Source organism: Lichenostomus cassidix, chromosome 11 (genome assembly GCF_008360975.1).
Source record: "Lichenostomus cassidix isolate B80296 chromosome 11, HeHo_3.0, whole genome shotgun sequence".
Taxonomy (NCBI): Eukaryota; Metazoa; Chordata; class Aves; order Passeriformes; family Meliphagidae; genus Lichenostomus; species Lichenostomus cassidix.
Window position 1 is genome coordinate 1,393 of NC_139492.1, and position 20,413 is coordinate 21,805.

The 20,413-nt window shown below is 47.5% G+C and overlaps 4 long non-coding RNA genes and 1 other non-coding gene across 5 annotated transcripts; 4 read left to right on the forward strand and 1 right to left on the reverse strand.

Annotated features, from left to right (window-relative positions):
* Positions 1-316: 316 nt before the first annotated feature.
* On the forward strand, positions 317-2,871 carry LOC146431941 (uncharacterized). Its single transcript, XR_014854393.1, has 3 exons — positions 317-466; positions 1,772-2,015; positions 2,699-2,871. It is a non-coding gene; the product is annotated as an uncharacterized LOC146431941 (long non-coding RNA).
* Positions 2,872-3,723: 852 nt separating this feature from the next.
* On the forward strand, positions 3,724-7,269 carry LOC146431942 (uncharacterized). The gene is made up of 4 exons (XR_014854435.1): positions 3,724-4,063; positions 4,562-4,734; positions 5,964-6,084; positions 7,027-7,269. It is a non-coding gene; the product is annotated as an uncharacterized LOC146431942 (long non-coding RNA).
* Positions 7,270-11,768: 4,499 nt separating this feature from the next.
* On the forward strand, positions 11,769-16,134 carry LOC146431943 (uncharacterized). The gene is made up of 2 exons (XR_014854436.1): positions 11,769-12,283; positions 15,370-16,134. It is a non-coding gene; the product is annotated as an uncharacterized LOC146431943 (long non-coding RNA).
* LOC146431944 (U2 spliceosomal RNA) lies at positions 12,438-12,628 on the forward strand. The gene has a single exon (XR_014854612.1). It is a non-coding gene; the product is annotated as a U2 spliceosomal RNA (small nuclear RNA).
* On the reverse strand, positions 13,543-13,943 carry LOC146431945 (uncharacterized). Its single transcript, XR_014854437.1, has 2 exons — positions 13,724-13,943; positions 13,543-13,640 (listed from the first exon to the last, which is right to left on the reverse strand). It is a non-coding gene; the product is annotated as an uncharacterized LOC146431945 (long non-coding RNA).
* Positions 16,135-20,413: the final 4,279 nt, after the last annotated feature.

A 20,413-nucleotide genomic window follows, 5' to 3' on the forward strand; every position in this document is an offset into this window, starting at 1 on the left:
CAACGAGATCCACTGTCGTCTGGGGCACAACGCAGCCTGCCTTTAATTTTTCTCAGGCAAGTCTCCCATTCTCCATTTCACACTGATTGAAGCATGGTATTCCTCACTGACAAACACATTTCATAGTCAAGTTACCTGTGTACGTGGAGAAACATTTCTGCTTGCCTCTGTCCAATGCACATTGAATTTTGAACTTCTGTCTCTAAAAAGCACAATTCTGTAGACTGGGATAAAGTAGACTTACCAGAATGCTCTGTACTTAGCCAATATTTTCCAGTGTATTCTGTGTACTAATTCTGCTTTAACGCTTTCAGGTGATGCCTTTTGCATTGACTTCCAGACACTTGGAGCGGCTGAAGAACAATGTGATGATTATTGAAGCGTGGAACAAGCTGGGAAGCCCTGGCTGTGACAAATTGCTGGGATTCGTGAAACCCCCTCTGCATCAGTTTTACATCTCGTTCAAGTAAACTTTTTCTTTTCCCCACATATTTTGGGTTGGGCAATATCCTAACTCAGAGAAAGAAGTCAGGGATGGCGTGTGGGGTTGTGTGGGAGGGTTCTTAGTTACACTTTATAGCAAAAGGCATTTTTGCCCTGCCAAGCTTCCTATAGCTCTTTCCCGCAGTGAGCAGCGTGTGAGTTACACTGTCCTTGTCCAGAAGTACAGATGGAGTGTGAGAAATGAAGTCACTGTGCTGCATCAGGGTTGGTGGCTGCTTAACTTGTGGTCCTGGGACAGACTAAAACCAGAAGAAATCAAAGTGACTACACAGGAAAATGAAGTGTGGCTTTCCGTCGGTGATTTTCCAATACTGTGACTGATTGGGTTTGCTCCTAATTAAGTTCTGCAGAGATCCCATAGGGATGCTGTCAGTTTGCACAGCCCAGATGTCAAATAACCTCCAAAACCTTCATGTTTTGTGTTCTTATCTATTGGGATTCTCTGGAGTTCTTTGTTCTTTTTGGTTTTAATCTATTGGCTTCTTGTTCAGTTAAGTAATATACCTGCTTAAAACAGTTTAAATTAGTGGAAATACTGGACAGAGGAGATTCTTCCTAATGCAAAGGATTAATTCCTTTTATTTTGGTCAGACCTAATGACAAGTGGAAATCAGACAGTGCTGGAGCTGAATGGCCACTGCTTTGTTAGTTATTACTGTGTCATTTGTATAATTTTTTAGTAATCCGCTGTAATTTACTTGTGTATGTCTTAGAATCACCGAACGGTTTGGCTTGGGAGGAACCTTAAAGCCCTTCCAGTCCACTCCCTGCACTGGGCAGGGACACCTTCCACTAAACCAGATTGCTCCAAGCTCCATCCAACCTGGCCTTGAATAACTCCAGTGTATTATTGGAGATTTTTCGATCTTTCTGGGAGGTTGTCGCTGTTCCTTCTTTTCTTCCATCCCCAAAGGCACATAACTGCCTCCTAAAAGTATAGCGTGGCTACAGGGTGTTAATGGGAGTCTTGTTCCCATTCTTCCCCTCACTCACAGATCTCTAGGGTGGCTCATAGCTAAGGCCCTGTTAGGTTTTGGGAAGGTGTCCTTTGTCATTGCTGAAAATGGCTTCTTGTACTCAGCAGCTCATGGATCTCTGCTCTGTGAAGACTGGATGTAATTGAGACAAATTTCAGAGGAATGGAGATGGATTGTTTTTTATCAGCATTGAAAACCCTGTCTAAAATGAGTTCTGTGTGCTCGTGTTCCTACTCAGATGCTCATTCTGACGCTGAGGCTTTTTTGTTTGTTTTGTTTTTGTTTTGCAGAGATCCCAGGGTTTCCCAGCTGCTCCTGCAGGCTCAGTACCCCGTGGTGTCTGTGGATGGCCACATGCCTGTGGTTGATGTTTCCACCGGCAGCACAAACGGGAGCCTGAGGGTCATCCTGGCAGTGGGATCAGCTGCTCAAATAGTGGCACTGCAAAGGCTGAAAACTGAAGAAGGAATGGTACCTCCTGTCACACAACATCCTCCCCACTCTCTGGACCATCCTCCTACAAAACCCGCAATGGTATTTATTGTTCGGTAAATCTTGAGTCTCGCTGTTAAGGACATGTGGAAAGGGTTTTACCGGTGGGTTCATTAACAGGCGAGTGATCCTCAATCTCTTGATGCTGTAGCAAATTTTGTCATATTCTACATATTCTGCACAGAGTTATATTCTTTATACGCTTTTTTTACCAGCTTTTTCTCACCAGTCCTGACATTATTGCCCTTTCAATTGCCTTGCATATCCACTGCTTCTATCTTCACAAGTCCAGTAAAAAAAAAAAAACCCAGGAAAAATACAGAAAATCTCAGTTCTCACAGTCTTATTGGAGAGGTTTTGCCACTACCTTTAAGTTGGATAGGTGGGAACTTTTATGCTTTTTATATGCTTTGCAACAAAAAAAAATTTCTTTCAGGCTTTCTATGTTTCTGTAAACTTTTAGGAGGAAAATGGCAGGTAATTGTTCTGCCCCCCATTTCATGCTTCTTAGCTCCTGATCACATGTCATTGTTTAGGTTGGAAAAGACCTCTATGCTCATCGAGTCCAGCCACTAACCCAGCTCTGCCAAGGCCACCATTAAACCATGTCACCAAATGTTACACCCACATGGCTTTTAAAAACCTCCACTTCCCTGGGCAGCTTGTTGAAATGTTCCCAGTCTCCTAAAGTCATCCTTTCCGTGTGGCTTCCCTTTTTTTGTTAGCAGGTAGGCCCAAAAGGGGGAGAGCTGATGGAACATGTGTTTGAGATCCATGTGGAGAGTATGAAGGGACTCACACCCTTACAGTCCACGGTGTGGGGAGAGGCTGACTGCTACATCCAGTACTATTTCCCAGTTCAGGAGCCTGGTTGTGGTGCACTGCGAGGACCTGGATTGCATGATGGTAAGTTTGTTTCATCATTTTCCCTTATTTAGAGCATTGCTTCTTTAATTAAATATTGTTTAGTCATGTTCTCTCTGCCTAAGTAAGATGGGGCTTTTTTTCCTGAGCTTTCATGCAGCCAGTGCTTGTTTTCTTTGGAAAATTTGGCTTAGGCTACGTCACAGTTGGATATTAAGGAAAATATCTTCATCAAAAGAGTTATCAAGCTCTGACACAGCTACCCAGGCCAATGGTGGAGTCGCCATCCCTGTAAATGTTCAGAAAGTGTTTGGATATGGCACTTGGGTACATGAATTACTGGTGGCCTTGGCAGTGCTGGGTTAACAGTTGGGCTTGGTGACCTTAGAGGGATTTTCCAACCTCAACAATTCTGTGATTTTCATGGATACACCAAGAGAAGAGTTGCTTAGTTTAGATCACTAGGATTGACATAGAATGGTTTGGGTGGGAAGGGACCTTAAAGCCCATCGAGTGCCACCCTGCCTGTCCCCCAGGGACACCTTCCCCTATCCCAGGTTGCTCCTAGCCTCATCCAACCTGGCCCTGGACACTTCCAGAGATGGGGCAGCCACAGCTTCTCTGGGCAATCTGTGCCAGAGCCACCCTCATGGGGAAGAATTTCTTCCCGATATCCAATCTAAACACACCATTTATCAGATTATAAAAGAGTATTTAAATATTTGCAATGGTAGGAAAGAACACAGTGTTGAGTGTTTTGAAGCACTAACATCTATTCCCACTGAAAAATGACAGTCCATTGTTCCACAGTAAGTCCTGTGGGATTTTTGTAGTGTCTTTTTAGCAGAAGTTCCCAGCCTGTGGCTCACAGGGTCGTGGGGCTGCATGGATTGCTTGTAAAAGCTTTGAACTGAAGCTCAGAAGAGCTTTCTCCTAGAGGATTTTGTTTCCTGTCTATGGGTCCTGCCTCCTGAAGGATTGCAAGCCGAAAAAGGTTGAAAGCCACAATTGCAACTATTTTTAACCAAGTCTGCTCAATTCACAGGCATCACTTTAAAGTCATTTCGAACAGCTACCACTCTGTGTGTCCCTGATCCCATCTTTAATGATGAGCATCATCATTCCCTGTTGGTTCCTGCTGATGTCCCAGTCCAGAGGCTCCTGGTCAGTGCATTTATGGCACCAGGAGCAGCAGGAGGAGGAATCCAGTTTGAAGTCTGGTGCAGGTACAGAGCACTATCCTATTCTTTGTAGATAGCACAGCAATACAGGTAGAGATAGATGTGATCCTGAAAAATCTGCAGCTCTGGGATGGATATTCCGTAATATCATTTTATAATAGCAGAAAAAAAAAGTAAGCTCATCAGCATTTGGTGATGAGTATCTGCACTTAAGCCGTGAGTCTTTTTCCCCACCGAGAGTCCTAATGAATCCTTTCTTTTTATAATTTACTTAGAAAGTTCTTAGTTTGCTTTCTTCCATCTTTTAATCAGCATAACAATCTAAAAGTAGTGTTTAAATGCTTGACACATTTATGAAATAAATGAAATACATTTAATTTATGAAATTTCATATCATTTATGAAATGAAATAAATGAAATACATTTACTTGAGTTTCTCCCTTAGCTGGGGACACTAATTAGGGTATAAAGACACTCAAATTAAAGTTGACTTCTGTGCAGTTGTGAGGGAAATGCTAAGGCTGTTTTTTTGTGTCTTACCAGGTATTATTACCCAAATGTCAGAGACCAGCTGGTTGCCAAAGGGGCCTTGCCTTTGTCACGGCTCTGTGCCATGGTGACTATGCAGCATCGTGAAGAAGTAGGGATACAAACTTTCAATCTTCCCTTAGTTCCCCGGACTGATTCCTCAGAGGAATTTAATCTGCGCTCTTCAGGTGAGGAAGCTTGTGGGCTTTCACTTCATGGGGTAAAATGAGGCTCAGCTGGGGAAACCTCAGAGCAGCACATCAGTGTTGGATGGTGTGTTAGCAAAGGACAAAGGAAATGGCCTCAAGTTGTGCCAGGGAGGATATTAGGGAAATTTCTTCCCCCAAAGGGCTGTCCAGTCCTGGCACAGGCCATGGTAGAGTCCCCATCCCTGGCAGGATTTAACAGCTATGTGGATGTGGCACCTGGGGACAGGGGTTAGTGGTGGCCTTGGCAGTGCTGGAGGAATGGTTGGACTCCATGATTTTATTGGCCTTTTGCAGCCAAACCAATTCTCTGATTCTGTGTAAAATTTGGCTAAAATAGGCTTTTAAAATAGGCTAAAATTAGCCTAGAAATGGGCTTTTATTTGCTTTCAAGGGGAAAAAAATTATGTATTTGTGTTGGCAACTGAAACCAGCCAGGAGTGGTTTTCCTCCCAGCTTTCACTATCACCATAATGAGTGAAAAATCAGTGATTAAACACGGGCAATCCTCAAACTCCAGAAAAGTTTTCAAAAGCTCTCTCTGTATATTTAACTGCTTTGCTGCTAGTAAGTCCCAGCCTGCAGTCAAGCTTCTCATGTAAGGTGAAGGAGGAGGATCTGAAGAATGGCTGTTTGTGGTACATAGTGTAAGCAGAGATGCCTCTTGTGGCTCTTTAAATAAAATAAACATCAGCTCTGAGAAGGCCACAAGGAACTCTGCGGCAGCTTTTTGGAAAAAAGTGGGGGTAAAACAAGCTGGGAGTGGCCAGGGAGGTCAGCGTGCTTCAGTTGTTTTGTAATAGGTGAGCACCGTGCAGTAGAACACAATAGTGTTGTTTGTTTCAACACCTCTTGGAAGACTGAATTGCGGCAGGTGCAGTTCCTGGATTTCGCCACAGGATGGAGACACTGAGGCGATCGAATAATGCCGGCAGGTGCAGTGCCCGGAGTAGTCCACAGGAGGGAGACACTGAGCTAAGCCCATAATGTTGGTATGGTGCAGTTCCTAGGTTTCACCACATGATGGCGACAATGAGTCACCCCCCCCAGTTGGCAGCAGGGTGCAGTTCGTGGGTTTCACCACAGGAGGGAGACACTGAGCCCGTATAGTCAGTTGTGGTTTAAGATGCGTAGCTAAATATTGATGATGTTGGCTGTACCTGCAGGAATAGCTGACTGTTTCTTTCCATCCTTTCTTTCTTTTAATCCAGGTTTGCTCGATGTGAGTGTGAGGTACCAACGATGCATGAAAGCAGCAGCAGGAATAACTGCTCAATCTGTTTCACTTTCTGTACAAATACACAGGGCAGCTGGTTTGCAAGCAGCAGCCAGGTAAAGCCTAATTTAAAAAGGAGCATTTTTCACTTAAAACAGCTTTATCTAGAGGCAGCAGGCTGAGTCATGAGATTAGAACAAATTTTTACTGGCCAGCTTTCCATCTGCAGAGAACAAGATTCAAAGGAGGTTCTGCTCCAAAGTGAAAATAACTTTATAAAGACCATCAGCAGTTATTGTCCCTGAAATTGCAGTACAGGGTGGTAGCATCTGTTCTGCAGATGGATCGAGACTGGAAGGTCATGTTTTCATGCATTTCCACATTTTTCTGCACCAAAGTCTCATATAAAAATTGGCTGATATAAGATGGTACCTATTTGGGCATTGGATCCTGGTATTGCTGGTGCTACTTGGAAGCTAGCTGAGGTTCTTTTCTTGCATTTCACTGTGAAAACCTCCATAAACTAACTAGGAAATGAAGCATGTCCCTTTCTACCATAAGGCTTCTGCTCCAATTGCATGGTATAAGTCAAGGGAATGGAATGACTCTTCATCCGTCATGTGTATGACCTGAGTAATACCTGGGTCTGGTTTACTTGTAAATTATTCCATTTGTTAATTTCACCTGCTTTTGCTGGTCAGTCCTGATCTGTAAAAATCATTTGGTTTGGCCTTTGTCTTCTTTCTGGAGCAGGTTCTATGGGAAGTTATTCAACAGTACAGTATATTCTTGAAAGTGCTGAGTACTTTCTCAGATAAAAGCACAGCCACCTGTGAGGGACCTTGTGAGTTCCTCTCACCATTTCATATCTGTTCCTAGTACGTTCAGGTGGAAAGAAAATATGAAAATGCTATGCAGCCAGAACCCACATCCATTTTGACTTCATTCACTGTTAGTCCCACCTTTTCAGCTTTACTTTATCATGTTGGTTGCTAGATTCCTCATACGTTAGATTCATTCTCTTCCTTCTTTTCTCTTTTTTCACATGTGAAATGAAGAGCTGTGGCCCAGAAGAAGCCCTCTGTGCAGTACTTCTCAGGGGTGGGAGTGAACACTTATGTGTGAGTGCTGCTGCCCTTCCTGCCCCAGGCACAGACACACAGCACAAGAGTTGTGCCCTGTACTTTCTGCCCAGAGTTTGAGCAACACATGGACTTTCTTTGTCATCTCATCATTCAGAAAAGCAGTGGAGAAGCCTCTTCTCTGGGGGAGCTCTTGCAGTCTGCCAGCATTGTGTTCTCTGTCTATCATCAGAGCACCAAGTCGGGTAAGGACAGCAGGTGTGATTACAAGGACTGAATGCTGGTGCAGAAGTCTCCTTAAGTTTAGCACAGGAAAAGAAATATTCATAGAATAATGGAATACTTCGGGTTGAGACTCACAAAAACCTCCCTGCAATGAGCAGGGCCAGCTTCCAGCAGGTCAGGTTGCTCAGAGCTCCATGCAGCCTGAATTTGACTGTTCCCAGGGAGCTCTGCAGTTGCTAATAGATGTAATTACCTGAACTGTCTTTGGCAGAGACTGTTCCCCTTGTGCAAAGCATTTTTGAGACTCCCAGTGATCAAGATCACCTCTTAAAGGAAAAGATAATGCATTTAAAAGGGTTAGAAGTGTTTTCAAGATGATAGCTGAGCCATTTGCTTTTGAGGCATTAGATCTTTCTTGCAAAGGAAGTACTCTGAAAGCACCTGCAGCTGCTGTGCCAGCTGCTCTCCAGTCAATCACTTCCAAAGCTTTTTATTCCAAAAATTTTAAGGTGGGAACTGACCTTAAAGCTCATCTCATTCCAACCCCCTGCCATGGGCAGGGACACCTTCCACTACCCCAGGTTGCTCCAAGCCCTGTCCAGCCTGGCCTTGGACATTTGCAGGGATCCAGGGGCAGCCACAGCTTCTCTGGGCAGCTTGTGCCAGGGCCTCACCACCCTCATGAGGAAGAATTTCTTCCTAATATCTAATCTAAATCACTCCTCTGTTAGTTTAAACCAAATCCCTGCCTTGTCCTGTCAGCTGGCTCAGTTTTGTTGTGACAGAGCATTTCCTCTCCACTGTGAGGATATTTGGTCTCAGGGGTTCCGCAAATTATAAAGTAAAATAATAATTGAAAGCCAAAAGGCTTTCAGGTGAGGTCCCTGGAAGTGTCTACACCACTGTCATTGCTTTGGCTTCATAAAAGGAGACCTTGGCTGAGGGTGGATGCCCACAAGTTGAGAATTCACACACCAGAGCCCCATTCCTGGCTTTGGATCTTTCTCTTTCTCATTGGGTTCTTCTTCTGTGCATACAGCTTGTCACCTGCTGCTGTACTTTGCCATGAGCTGAAACCAAGCTCAGGGCAGAGCTCTCACACCTTGTCCCTTCTCTCCACAGAGCAGGAGTGCAGCAGTGCCCAAAGGCATTCCCTACAGAAGGCCAGATCTCCCCAGGCCCATCCCTGACCTCTCGGAAGAAGAAGCCAAAAGGATTGCCAGGATCTTTTCTGCTCAGATCTCCAAGAAGGAATAGTGCTGGCAAGAGGCAATCCACAGCAGAGCTTCCTAAGCCATGGCAAAGGCTGAGTCCTCCAGCACAGGGGAGGTGGAAGCCACAGCTTTTAGGCTCTGGTTTTAGTTTGCCTGATTGGTCCATTAATTAAAGTCCCCTATTTAGAAGGGCTTAAAGCCTATGGTCACCCAGGGAGCTGCATTTTGCAGGGGCAGGTCCCCAGTGAGTAGCACCCCTGTGGGTAATCCACAACCTGTTATCTGCTCTCCAGGTAGTCCAGTTTTAGGATTTTTTCCTGTAAAATGGCGCTTTCAAAAAAGGTTGGTGGGCAGCACAATTCTCTGTTTCTACAGGTGCCCAAAGTGCTTGTGTGAACGCAGGCCAAGGGCACTGTAAAATCTGGTGTGTGTGCAAAAGGAGGTGACTAGAAAGAGGAGACGTTTATATTTATATTATTTTTGTACACCTTTCAGAGAACAGATTTTGATGCCAGCAGAGCTCAGTTGTTTTTGTACTGCTTCCTTCAGTGCTTGTTTCAATAAAATTCCCCTGGTTTCTCGTCAGCCTGTGCGAAGTTCAGCCAGGGCAGGAACCTTTCCTCAACAGGAGACAGGAATCTGTCCCACAGGAGCTTCCAAGTGTGAGAAGTGCTGCTGGGAGCTGAGATGTCCAGGAGCACGTGGAAAGGTCACTGCTTTGCTGAGGAATTCTGTATCACTGTGCAGCACAGCCCATGTGGGATGAGTGGCTTCCATTCTGAGCTGCTTTTCCAACCATGCATGGAATTCAGGATTTCAGCAGCCAAAGGATCAGCATCCCTTTTTTCTCCCACTTCTGCAGTGTTGTTTTTCCCAGGGGACAGCCTGAGTGCGTAAGTCACTGCTGGCACAACTTGCCCTGTGACTGTGGCTCTTCTCCCTGCCCTTGCTGGGTGGGGATGGAAGGCAAAGGCACCCCGTGTCCCCTGGAAGGACAGCAGTGACGTGCAGGCTGCTTTCTCCTGGTAGCAGCCCCAAAATACTCAGGTAGGATCCTAGCTGGGCTGGGATGGCTGTGACAGAGGAGGTGACAGCACTGACCCCTGAGTTTGTCTCGGGCATGAGGTAAACAAGTCTCTCGCAGTCCCTCCCGGCAGCCCCAGGGCTCTGCCACGCTCCGGAGGGCGTCACGGCTTTGGTGGTGGATTTCACCCCACGGTGCTCCCCAGCTCTGCTCCACGTGAGCCTGGGGAACACGTTCCCCCGGGCAGAGCCAATCCCGCTGGCAGCTCGGCAGCTCGCCGGGATGGATTGTGGCCCCGTGGTCTGTTGGGCAAAGAGACCTTTGCTTGGTTAAAAACAGATTAAAATCAGAAATAGTGGGAATTGCCGAGGCTGTCCCGCACTATCGCCCACCCTTTTCTGCTGAAATAACGCTTCTCCGCCTCCCGAGCGGCTGCCAGGCTCGGGCGGCGGTGATTCTCTCCTCTCTCCCCTCGCAGGTGCCGCGAGACGGCGGCGCCTCCCGCGCGCACTTTTTTGGGTTAAACTCCGTGATTTCGCCGCTTTCCGGGTGAGTTTAAACTTTTTCTCAGGGAAATAAAGGATAATAATGCTGTTTAAATGAATCGGGGAGGGGATTTGGGCAGTTTTACCAAATAAATCCGTGAGGGAGGTGAGGAGCGGGGCGGGGAGCCGCGCGGGTCACTTTTTTGCAGCTCTTCCATCGCGGGTGTTGCTACGATGCAAATAAAGATCTCGATTCTTTTTAAAAACACGGATTTTGTTTATTTGTGAGGTAAAAAAAGGTGCAAAACCTCATCGGAGCCGCTTCGGCAGCGGCCGGGAGGTCCTGGGGGTGACCTAGGAGATCCCGGGAGTCCCCAAAGCCGGAAAATTCCCTGAAGCCCCCCCGGAACCTCCCCGGTTTCCTCAGCAATTTTGGGGGCGATGCGACAATTTTGGGGGATTTTCGGGCGTTCCCCGTGTCCTCCCCGGGATTTCCCCCCTCCCCTGCTCTTACAGCAGCCCCGAGGGTCCCTCTGCCGCCCCCGAAAAGCCCCAGAAAGGGGCGAGGGATCCCCCGACCCCCGCTGTCCCGAACCCGCCCGGCAGAGCGGGCCGGGCCCGAGCCGCGCCTCGTAAGGGAAATGCAAATGAGGAGGCTATGGGCGGGGTTTGCGGAGGCTGGGGGAGGAGGGCGTGGTTATGCAAATTAGCATGACCTCATGCCCGAGGTGCATCCTGGGAGAAATGGGCGGGGTTATGCAAATCGGCATGACCTCATGCCCGAGGTGCATCCTGGGAGAAATGGGCGGGGTTATGCAAATCGGCATGACCTCATGCCCGTGGTGCATCCTGGGAGAAATGGGCGGGGTTATGCAAATCGACATGACCTCATGCCCGAGGTGCATCCTGGGAGAAATGGGCGGGGTTATGCAAATCTGCATGACCTCATGCCCGAGGTGCATCCTGGGAAAAATGGGCGGGGTTATGCAAATCTGCATGACCTCATGCCCGAGGTGCATCCTGGGAGAAATGGGCGGGGTTATGCAAATCGGCATGACCTCATGCCCGAGGTGCACCCTGGGAGAAATGGGCGGGGTTATGCAAATCGGCATGACCTCATGCCCGAGGTGCATCCTGGGCAAAATGGGCGGGGCTATGCAAATCGGTATGACCTCATGCCCGAGGTGCATACTGGGAGAAATGGGCGGGGTTATGCAAATTACAATTACCTCATGCCCGAGGTGCACCCTGGGAGAAATGGGCGGGGTTATGCAAATCGGCATGATCTCATGCCCGAGGTGCACCCTGGGAGAAATGGGCGGGGTTATGCAAATCGGCATGACCTCATGCCCGAGGTGCATCCTGGGAAAAATAGGCGGGGCTATGCAAATCGGCATGACCTCATGCCCGAGGTGCATCCTGGGAGAAATGGGCGGGGTTATGCAAATTACAATTACCTCATACCCGAGGTGCACCCTGGGAGAAATGGGCGGTGTTATGCAAATCGGCATGACCTCATGCCCGAGGTGCACCCTGGGAGAAATGGGCGGGGTTATTCAAATCGGCATGACCTCATGCACATCTGCGGCATCTTGGGAGAAAGGGGCAGGGGTGTGCAAATTTGTGCTTCATGACCGGACGGCATTTTGGGAGAAATGGGCGGGGTTATGCAAATCGGCATTACCTCATGCTCGAACGGCATCTTGGCAGAAAGGGGCGGGGTCATGCAAATTAAAGCATAATTCCGCATGAATGGTGTTTCGGGAAAAGAGGTGCGGCCATGCAAATTAGATCACTGCGCGCAGCGATCGGCGGCATCATGGCGGATGAAGATCGGTCAGGCAAGCTCGATTCCTTAGCGGCGCGAATGGCATCTTGAGAGCTTTATTGGGGGATTTTCACAGTTTAGGCCTCGGTGCGCGGGGGGCGCGGGGGGGAAATGAGGTTTCAAGCCTTTCCTGAGTCCCCGAAAAAAGACTTTTTTTCCATTTTTCCCCATTTATCCCCGCAGCTCCTCTCAGCCCCGGCTCGGCAAATCCAACCGCATGGTCCGAGCGGCCAAAAGCCCGAACGCGGCACCTTCGCCGTGCCTCTGCCGGCCTGTCCAGCCCCGCTGGCCGCGCCGAGCCCTTGCTGCGAGCCCCAGAATCCATGAAAAAACTCCTGCAGCTCCCGAGCCTTTCCGCCTCTCCCGGAGCTCCCAGCGCCTCACGAGCTTCCCGCGCGGCCGGCCGGAGCGGCGGGGTGATGCATATTAGAGACACAGAGCACCGCCGTGATTTCGGGTCAGTGCTTCAGAAACATGTGCTGACAGTGCGGGAACACAGCGGGAAAGAGTCTCTAAATTGCTGGAAAGGAGGTGCGGGGCGGCGCGGGGGAGACAGCGAGGTGTGTGTTTGTCGAGCGGGGTGCCGCCGGGAGTGGGGGAAGGAAATTGTCATCGCCGCTCGGCCGTTTGGCTAAGATCGAGTGTAGTGTTTATAGTTATTTATTCGGTTTGGGGTACGTCCTTGATGAGAGGACTTTACGTTAAGCGGGTATTTGAGCTCGGGAGTTGGGTCCAAAGCTTGCTCCCTCGGCTCCGCGCATCGTCCCGGTATTGGACTGCCTCCGGCAGCGGTGCACCCCACCGGGGACCTTTCGACTGCCAAACACAGACTGAATGCATTCGGAAACACTAAACATCACAAGTCTGTGGGTATTCCCCCCGCGAGTTCCTGGCACGGGCTCGCTGTCCTCCCGGAGCTCGCTCTCACGCCCGGTGCATCTTCCCGGCAATGCGGTGCCTCCGGGAACGGCGCACCCCGCACGGGGACATTACGGTAGTGAAAAAGCACAAGGAGAGAGCGGTTGCTTAACTGCTACGTATACTTGTCGCAATATCAGACGTTATTATGTGACAAAAGGTTTGTGGCGCTTCCGAAGGTGCCGCGAAGGCAGCGCTGTAGGTTGTGGATCCCGCCCGTCCTTCTGCCTCAGCGCCCGCAACATCTCGTGCCTTAGCCCCGCCTCTCCCAGGGGCTCTGTTATAGGGCGCTAATAACGGGGAGATTAATAAGTAGGTTACAGTGAAAAGGGACAGCGCAAGTCTGCATCTGCAGGTGCTACCGGAAATACCCGAATGGTGGAGAGAGCGAGGGTAAGTATGTCAATTCATAACGTATCTTTCTATTCTTTAGCAAGTAAAACCACCTGCTTCCACAGCACTTCTGAGCTTCATTCTCGCTGTTTACAGAAAACTTTTACAGGCCTGTCTGTGACTGACGTGATGGCTGCAGCGCCACGATGGTCCGTATCAACAGTGGCTGCTTCTTTCAATTCTCTTTTTTCTGGTATACTTTCTTCTTACTAGCTACTTAAGTCATCTCCTTCACTTGGGTAGCAGCATTCGTAAGGCACTGGGTACTATACTGTGGCTTGGGAATAAATGGCCGGCCATAAAGGTAGTAAACAGCTTTGCTGCAAGACAGAAAATGTTTGCAACATCTAACAAAAAGGTGGTTTTAGCCTGTGATTTTGTAATTATGGAACATGCTGCAGCTACTTCACATACAACACATGAAAAATTATTTATTGCTGAAACTCAAAAAGGCCACTACTTCTGCTGTGACACACTGCGGCCACCTGGATACGTGTCCTTCCCTAAAAAACAAGACATGGACAACAGAAAAATTGCAGGAGTTCCTTACCTCAGGATGTTTTTTTTTTTCTCTTCCTGCTCTTACCTTCTCATATCTGTTCGTTTTAATGCACATTGGAAGGACTGCAATTATCAATACGGGGGAACGAATCCTGAAGTGCTGCTTCTCCCTCTTGCTTGTCGTGTCACAGAATGCACCCAGAAAATACCATTCTATACCGTACAAAGTTCCAGGTATGGATACAAATAATAGAAAAACTTCATTAATTACTTTCCCCTACATAAGATTGCCCATGCTTGTAAAATCTGTAGGAATACATAGAAGAAATTGCAGATAAGGTCTGTATCAATTTCAATCCAGAACACGATCATTTTAAATTTTTTTAAAAATACAGGTTTGGACGATGGTGCTACCACTTCTTACATTACAAACTTTGGCAATACCGATCTCAAAACTGCTACACGTTTCTCCAAATCTTTTCATAAATACTGGACAGTAAATAAGGTGTTAAGCTTTATACCTGAACTTAGTTATTACCTGTGTGTAGACTGCATAACACACACGTGGCCTGCTGAAAAACGCTTCAGCGTTAAACCCGATTCGTGCGGCTACATTCTGAGAGCTGCCGTGAAGTGCACCTCCTAGAATAGGCATGTACAGAAATTTGGCTTTCGCGTGGCCTGCAAGAAAGAAGTGAAACCTTACTGGTTCTTTCAATGTCATCTGAAAGAAAGCACATCTGTCATTTTAAATACCAAAGGGTAACTGTCTTGACCTTCCTCCCCTGCACCCTCGGTGAGGCACTGCATGAGGCTTCGTAGGGTTTATGTCAGCCTTGGCACAAAATGCTGCATGGCTCATATGGTGGGTAACTTACAGTGTGTGTTCCACGTGCTATTCCGCTTAGCCGAGTCACACATAAGAGAGGAAGATGCTCTAAGGGGTACTTGGGAGGTACTGGTTGTGTAATCGTTCATTCTGAATGGGTCAGCAGCCCACAGCATTATGGCCTGTGAGCAGAGATGACAGCATGTAGGCAAAGGCCTCCTGTTCCCCCCTGAGCTGGGGGACAGTGGGTACAAACCTCCTTCCTGCAAGTGTATCCTCTTGGCCTGCTGCATGCTGAGGCTTGGACAGCTTGGATTGCAGCTGCAGGCTTTGGCCTCTGTGCATACACACCTCTCCCAGAAGGTGAGATGACTTAATAATAACTTTGCCTGGATGTAATCAGCTGGCTGAATGTCAGTGCAAAGTATCTGTCTTGAGGGAAGCTTGTGGATGGAGGGAGATATGAATGTTTGGGTGAGGAAGAATGAGGACTGTGTGATGACCATCCCTGGAATGGAATTGGAACTCCGCAGAGAATGGAGTGCATGCACTGTTAGGCAGGCTTTGCTGTAGGCAAGTGTGAAGAAGCCCTGAAGATGGGAGCCATAAGGAAATATTCCAAAGCGGTGAGAAAGATTAGAAGGTATTAGAATTGGTGGTTGCAGTGGGATGACATGTGGGTGGGGTCAGGGATGGTGCACCTGTATGACAAATGGTATAATACTGTGAAACTTTAATGTGCAGGCATTGCTGAGCAGGCCTGAAGCCCTCCCCTGTGGTCAGGACTTAAGCACGCAGCTGGTGGGTAGGAGGCCAAGGAAGACACGGCGTGAGGCACTTGGACTTGCACATGTGCGGAGCTGTTCAGAAATGACTGACATGTGTGTTGCGTTCTCTTACAGATGGTGGTGTTTCGCTGCTGCTGGAGTTGCCGGTCCCTGCGAGGATATTGTGGTGATGTGGCATGCGTAGAGAAGAGAAAGATGGTATCTGTTCTGTTCCAAAAGATGTTGAAAACAAAATGACATGAAAGGCTACCGAAGGAAAATTGTTGTGACTGAGTGCTACTGTTTGAAAATCTATCAGGTTAAAAATGTTGTGTAACTGTAGTCAAAGGTTTTGTTTGGGTTTCCCCTGGAAAAAGGAATTTTAGGTTTCTTGCAGGGCAATGTTGTGCCAGATGAGGTCTGGTGAAGTCAGCATAGCAAGAGATTGGGAGTGACTGCCAAAGATAACCACAAAGATAAGCACTATGAACAGAACATCCAGCAGGAACTTGTGGTTCTCAACAAGACATGATGGATATCACAAGCAGGTAGGCCAGAGCACCTGCAGCAGAGCTGAAGACATCCTGGCCCAGAAAAAAGACTGATAAGAACAACTGAAGAATGTCATTAGCATCAGAGGCAAGGAGATTGGAGTCCAATGAGAGACTGAATATGGGGAGTTTGCTCAACTTTGGAGTAATGAACACTGACACAATGCTTTCCTATGTACTTTTACTATATGCAGTATCTGAGAAATGGAGTAAAAGCTATGTATCCTGGAATGATTGTCTCTGCACACCCGGGCTACGTGTAGATGAGATGATTTCTGTGGTACATGCTGCCCAGAACAACCATCCTGGCCAGATAATAAAGTAATGCCTTGACTGTGTACCATGAAAATGTTGTTGGAGAGTTGTTGTATTTTTTTGTGCAAATTCGGTGACACTAGTAAACACGTGCCAGTACTGTAGAGGTGGGGAAAGAAAAAACCAAGAGTGAAGAAGTGATCCTTGCAAAAGCACAGGATGCTATAAGGCATGCAAACACAACTGAACGCATCCATGAAAGAAGTAAACGAAAGCCCAGCAATACATAGTAGAAGCCCCTAGGAAATGCTGCAGAAAGAGGTAGGCAAAATGTACATAGCTGTGAGAAACAGCTGTATGCTAGTGCTGCAGTATCCCCCAAAATGTGTTTTGTTTTTCAAGAATTGTAAATTGTGGAGTTTTCAAGAAGTGGTAAAAAGACCCAGTAAGGTTTGAAAGAATGGTAATGTCTGGTAATACAGTTGAGAGAAAGCGTGTAAAAATCAGGCACTGAACCTTAGTAAAATTCTATAGCAAAAGAGCTCCAAAAATTGTGAAAAAAGTAAAACGGTAAAAGTACTGGGAAAAAAGCCTCGGCTCCCGTGTTGCCATAGCGACGGGTGGGCGGAGCCAGGCGCAGCTTTGGGCGGAGTCAGGGGGCACCGAGGGGCGGGCTCTTGGGCGGGGTGCGGGGAGCACCAGCGGCGTGGCTGCGGTCCGAGCCCTGTGACGTCGAGGGGCGGGGTGTAGAGACTTCCAGAGGCGTGGCTTTGTGCTGGGCCGACAGACCATAGGGGCGGGGCCAAGGGAGGGACGAGGGGCGGAACAGTAGGTGGGGTATAGTGACAGACGCAGAACCGGGGGCGGGGAGGTGGGCAGGGCTTTGGTGACGTCATGGATAAGTGAAGAAGATATGGTTCCAAAAAAATGGTTTTGATGCTAGGAGCCGCTCTGGCTCGGTGGGTATGGCCTTAAGCTGAATCTGTGGACGTCAGGGGTGCGAGTCTCACCGCCTGTTAGAGTGAGCGTGTGCTAGGCACGTCGCGGCCAGGTAGGCTAGCAGGCAGCCGGCTCTGCCTACCCGCAGTGGAACGAGGCAGTGCCCGGGGTACCCATCCGCGCAGTGCGCGCCGAAAATCGGAGTGCGGCAGGTGGCAGGAAGGAGGCACTAAGGTGCCAAAAACGCTTTTTCCACCTATAAACATGCAACACACTCACCTCTTCAAAAACACACATCTCTCCCTTTTCTAACACAACACAAAAACAACACACCTCACCTACTACAAACAACTAAATACACAACCAACTAACGACACCACACACCAAAAACATACAACAAACAACTAAATACACACACCTACACTCCATGACGTTACTACACACATTTTACAAGCAACAACTAACAACACTAAAGCCTCCCACCACACTTAACAAATGCCTCTCACATCCACACAACACCTCTCAAAACAACTACATCAACACAAACACAACACACACCACATCCTCACAAACACTAACGAATCACACTTCAACTAACTTCCCTACCTCAAAATGTTCTTCTTTACTCTTTAGCTACCTGCTCTTCCCATCTCACCACTGCTCTTTTTCATGCACCTTCAAGGACCTACCTGCAATTCTCACTCATCAACAACCACTGCTCAACTGCTACTTCCCCATCTGCCTCATCACAGCACACAATTCACACACAACATGCCCGTCCACCATAGCTGCACAAACCTCCACATATGGCTAGAAACAGTAGAAAAAAATCATTAAATAAATTCATTAAATACTTGCCCATGCTTTCAAAATCTGCCTGAATACATACAAATATTGCCACATCAAGTCTCTATCAATTTCAATAAAGAACACTATCACTTACAACTCTACAAAACTTCTGGCTGTGGATGAAGTTGTTACCACTTCTTACATTAAAAATTTCACTATGCTGATCTCAAAACTCCTACACATTTCTCCACATATTTGATCTAATACACAACAGGAAATAAGGTGCTTGCCCTTATATCTGCACATACTTATTACCTCTGTATAATAATACAGAGGTTAATACATACTTATTACCTGTGTCAACTCTGTTAATACATACTTATACTCTCTGTTAATCCATACTTATTACTCTGTGTCAACTGCATACCAAATGCACAGCCTACAGAAATACACTTCAGGATTACATCTGATTCAGAAGGCTTCATTACACAAACCTTACAGAACTTCACCTCACCAATTAGCCATGTACACAAATTGGGCTTTCAAATGGCCTAAGAGAAACAAACAACTTTTCCTAACTCTTTCAATGCCATGTTAAACAAATAACAATATCTCATGTTCCTGAACAAACTGAAAGATGGTTCAGAAGGTTATCTTCAAACACAATAGCAAATGCCACACAACACACACGGTGGCTGATTCTCAGCCTCTGTTCCAATCACTCTTCCACTCGGCCACATCACATGGAAGCAAGGAAAATGCCCAAAGGGATCATTTGCAGGTGCTGGTTGGATAATCATTTGGTCTGAACATGTGAACAGCCCAGGCCATGCTTCTGATAAAAGTATTTGGTGTAGATGAACTCCCATCACTGTCACCACAACATCTGAGCAATACTTTGCTTCCCTTTATGCAAATAACACCTCGCTGCTCACCACAGCTCTGGTATTAGGTTAGCCTAACACACTGCAGCCTGACAGAGATCCTTCTCAAAACCTAGGGAGAAAACTTACATTTCAATGTCAGCACCTTCACTGATGACTTCCTTACAATTCACTGGCAACATGTCATTCATCTCATCTTCTTATTTGCCACATAAGCCACATGAGGTATTTATCCTTTCAGTTACAACTCTAACATCTCTTACTTGAAAAGGTTTCCATCATGGCCCATGACTGTGATCTCCCTCCCTCTTCCTGCCGATCGAACCTGCCTCAAACCACTGCCTCTTTTCAACTGCTAGGAAATCCTTGCACACACTGGGCACAACACACCCAGGAGTCCAAGGCCAGCCTCAGGCCTAGTTCCTAGCAACTTCTGTCTGGCACAAATCCTGACATTTGCACACCTTTACGATACAAAATCCCACATTTGCCCGTGGGCACCTGGCTGGCGATCAATGGCTCTTTTACACAGCAATGGCACATCACCACCCTCATGTAAGATAGGCAGTTTGGACGAACGCAAGTGTACACACAGCTCTGCTTCTTTACACCTTTCATCTCACAGGATTCCTGCAGCATGCACACTTTTCACAAACAATACCACATTTCAACCTGGCTGCAAACACTGCCTCTTTTACACAGATCACAAACTTTTACACCCTTCTGTCCTGCACACCAGGGCAAATGCCTCTTCACATCATAAAAACCATCTGACAACACTTCATAACGAGCCTCAAGATACACTAGATCACCTCTGGGTTACCTCAATCCATTCACTCAGGTTTACTGGAAAAAAAAAGGACTCTTAACCTTTTACAAACCTGCTTTGTGGGATTAAGAACACCCAGCTATACTGATAGCAATCCTAACAATCCGTTCTTTACATTCCTTTCCATTATTCACTAGCCACAACAACAGCTGCAACTGCTGCTTCAGCACACCACATCTGTAGAAATATTGGACAAATGGTATTAAAGGAAGCAAGGCCAATAACCACAGCAAATCTCTTCTCTTCCCTCACAGCAATGACCATGGCCACAACTCCTTCTCTCTACCTCAAGGAGACACAGGACAGACCTTGGGGAGCGTCTGACAGCACAGGGACTCTACAGAATCCTCATCGCTACGGTGGCAACCACTTGACTGCAATAAAAACGCCGATAATACATTTTTTAATGTTACTTTCTCTACCACTTGTGTTTTCATGTGTTCTCCCCACCAGGCACCACCAAAACAGGGCAGTGCAAGTTCTCTTGGAAGGTGCACCACAACAGCTCCACTGCTTCTATGCAGGGAACCCAGCAGAGTGCAGCCCCGACACCATCTGACACTACAGCTCACAGTGGCAAAGCAAGGTGGAGCGACACGCATCAGGAGTTCAGGGAGGCAGCGCAGAAAGCACGGAACGCCCTCTAAGCCAGGCCCATGCCGGGCCCGTGGCCGCCACTGAGCGTGGGGATGACCGGCAGCGGTGGATCTCCCCAGGGTAACCACTGGTAGCCAATGCACCCACAGTAATCAAAGCGCTCCCAGTGACTGACACAGCACGGGATTGGCTGCAGCAGTGCTGTTAAACTGCCCGAGTTTCACCCCAAACTGCTGTGTTTGGCAGTATGGGGCTTTTTTCTTTTCTGCAATCTGAACATTGGGGTGAGGGAGGTTGCTTTTTCAAAACTCTCCATCTTAGCAGTTTCCTGGGCT